The following is a 3,626-nucleotide window of genomic DNA, read 5'->3' on the forward strand; positions in this document are numbered from 1 at the left end:
CAATTGAAAATCAGAACAGTAGACATGTTACTTTCTCAAAACGTCGTTTAGGACTTTTCAAAAAAGCTAGTGAACTTTGCATATTAACTGGTGCAGAAATTGTTATTCTGGTTCAGTCTTAAAAGCGCCAACGTCTTTTCACTTTCGGTCATCCTAGTGCTGAAGCTGTTATTGACTGTTACGTCACCGGGATATCATCTTCGTCGTTGTTATCATTGACCATTGATGAATTCAACTTGCAACAAAATAACCAGTATTATTCTCATATGTGTAAAGATTTTGAAGCTGAGAAGAAGAAGAAAGAGAATATTGAAGAGGAGAAGTTGGTGAATATTGATGATAATAATAATGGGGGATATTGGTTGAATGAACCAATTGATACTAAGGGTATTGATGAACTTGAAGAATTTATGGTTGCATTGGAAAATTTGAAGAAGAACGTAACAACAAGGGTTGATGAATTGAGTATGTTAAATGGATCTTCTTCGTCGAATTCAACAATGAAAATAGCAAGATTTAGAGCTGAGGATCAATTTTTGAATCAGGTTGCAATTGATTATTGTTCTTCAATTGTTCCTTATGAACTCAATAGCTCAGGAGATGGCCAATTTTGAAGCAATTAGTAGTTAGTACTAATATTAAAGCATTATTAGCAACTAAGTAAGCATGTTTTTAATTTTATTTTCCTTTTTTTGTTCATGAAGTAGTAGCATGTGTTTCACGACCCGAACCAAGGCCTGGTCGTGACGAGCATTTCAAACCATAGAGGCCCGAAACACCCTTATCTGTCTGCTAATCATGCACCTAATTCATATTATCAAAGTATTGCGGAAGAAACACAATAATTCGAAAACATGGTCATAAATATTAAAAGAAAGAATAACGGGGAAATAAGGTTCCCCCAACATCAATCAACCTCTAAACAACTTTCTGCGAAAATCTCTAACAAATGACTGAGTCGAGTAACTGTATATAATCTGGGACAAAGCCCCCAGTAGACCCCAAAACTAAATATAAGATAAAAAGACTGCAGGACATAAGACCTTCCAAAACATAAAAGGCTCACCACTTGTCTCTGCAACTCTGTCTGAATGATCTACTGATTCCCTTGACCCCTAGACTGGGCCTCTAGACTTGAGAGGTTAGAGAGGGGAGGGGATCAGCACAAAAGTACTGGCATGCAGAGATATCAAAACAAAACATAATATTTTTACAAAATATAGTTGAGAGCCATTATAAGAAAATTTCATATCAAATCATTTGAAAACACATGAGCGTAATGCAATAGTTTCTCAACAACAATGAAATGCAACTGAGCTAGGTGGAATACCCTACATAATTTACACCAATTGTCCAACCTTGGTTTCCGCTGAGATTAGAGTATAACTGAGGGAGAGACACATAAGACCACGAAGCATGGTGTCTCAACCCAATGGTAGTGCCGAAGATCACTTAGCCCGGGCTCCTACCTATAGTCCCAATTTGGGAATGACATAAATTCAAGTACTCAAGATCACTTAGCCTGGTACCAAATTTCCATGTCGGCAAACACGCCATCGCTCTTACATTCAAACGCCTTCTTCGGGCATCCACCTATCTCATGTAAAATCAACGCATTCAAATTTCATCTGATTCAATCACATATCATATTCTATAGGGTATCATCATACCCGACTTGCAAGTCCTCAATATCACTTCCACATATGCATAATCATGTAAAAAAAATAAGGTGCTTCATCATTTACAAGTGGTGAACAATATAAATTTCAAATTCATGCTCTCTTTTGTTGGTCACAATATGATATGAGGTATCAAGACATTATCATGGAAATTTGAAAGCAATTTATCATTCATATTTATCAAACTTCCATGGAAAATCTCAAATCACATATGCATGGTTTCAACCATTGAAGTATGTAGGCAAACAATTCGCATGACATAAAGAAAAATGACTTAGAAATCCTATTGAAAGCAAGTTATTAGCATTTGATTGAAAACCCTCATTTAAAAGCATGCATGTTCATAAAAACTTCACCCATGAGATTTTTTGATAACCCCACGTACCTTGATTACTACAAATATTAGATGCTTCTCGAAACCTACGTTGAGAGGATTCCAATTATGCAATTAGTTCCGAAAATCCCCGGTTGAATCTCGAGTTGCTTGGGTTTTAATTTTGAAACCCTAAGGAGAATCCTTGAGCACTTTTGATGAATGAAGGTGTGGAGTCCTTGGAACTGAATTTCGTGTTTTAGGGCTAAGTAAGGGTGGAAAAGGACCATTTTTCCCTAAAAACGGAGTGTTTAAGTCACTTGAATTCTCTACATAGGCGCCGCCCATCCCATCGCCTATGTTCACATAGGAGCCACCTAGGCTATCACCTATGTTTACATAGGCGCCGCCTAGGCTATCGTCTAAGCTTTCCAGTGGCCATGGGCGATTGGTTAGGCGACTCATATCACTTTGAAAGGCCATAACTTCTTGCTCGGGTGTCGGATTTTAGCAAAATTGGTATCGTTGGAAAGCTAACTCGAAGACCTATCATTTGAAATATAGTAAGATCCCTAATTTGACATATACAAAGATTTATGGTCGACAAAAGATGATACAATTTACAACATCCACTAAACTTAGTCGATCGAAATAGTTTCAACTCGTCCTTGAGTTGAATGACCTCTATGGTCTAAATTCAAGCTTGAATGGATTCGCATGATACACAAATAATTAATATTCCATATTGGCATAGGATTTTTATGGCTTCGGGGTTTATCAACACATCGGAATCGTGGTCTATATTTTAGCCCAAAATGCGGGGCGTTACAATGTGTTTTTTTGGGGGGTCAAAAATGTTATTGAAATATTAAAAATAGAATGAAATTCTTTTGTTTTGATCCAATTACTCTACCTTGGTATATGTTTATTACCTAATTATAACCTTGGTGCAACTTCTTTTGAACTTATTCATTTGTTTCTAAAAGGGTTAATCTATTATGTGTTAATTTGGTTTACTTTTTAAAGTTTATTATCCTAATAACAACAGTTTCTTAAGTATTTCGTTTACATAAAAATATATGCATCATTCTTTAAGAATAGTCATCTTACACTTATTAATTCTTTATAATACCGTGATAATAGCAAATTAAAAACAACCTATTAAGAAAAAATCTTATATTGATTCATTTGTTGTTGCTTATTAGCAATAAATGCACAAATTGAGATGGGTGCGATTATTATAGTCTACCATCTTAATCACTGTATGAAGTTGCATACTGATGAAAATCTTAATTATTCAGGCCCCAAATTAGTGTCTAGACTCCAAATGAAAATCCAAAAAAAGGACGGAGAGACACACACACAAAAAAAGAATTAAAAAAGTGCAGCTGAATCAAAACCAAGGCTATGGTTGTGAAGATCACTTGAAGAAGGCATGGTTCTAGCTGGCTTGATATCATAGTTGTCAAAGATCCCATTACCATTAACACCAAAAAAGTAGAAGAATTAGCGATCTCATTAACCATAAACTTGCTTGCCTGATTAGTCTCATATTTTTTCAAAGCTTCCATTGAATCCTTTAATTGTTCAAGTTCTTGCAAATCAAGTTGACTTATGGGAGCTTCCCACCAACA

General features: G+C 35.7%; 1 pseudogene; it reads left to right on the plus strand.

Annotated features, from left to right (window-relative positions):
• Window positions 1-8: 8 nt before the first annotated feature.
• On the plus strand, window positions 9-704 carry LOC124892880 (annotated as a pseudogene).
• Window positions 705-3,626: the final 2,922 nt, after the last annotated feature.

This window comes from Capsicum annuum, unplaced genomic scaffold (genome assembly GCF_002878395.1).
Source record: "Capsicum annuum cultivar UCD-10X-F1 unplaced genomic scaffold, UCD10Xv1.1 ctg5154, whole genome shotgun sequence".
NCBI lineage: Eukaryota > Viridiplantae > Streptophyta > Magnoliopsida > Solanales > Solanaceae > Capsicum > Capsicum annuum.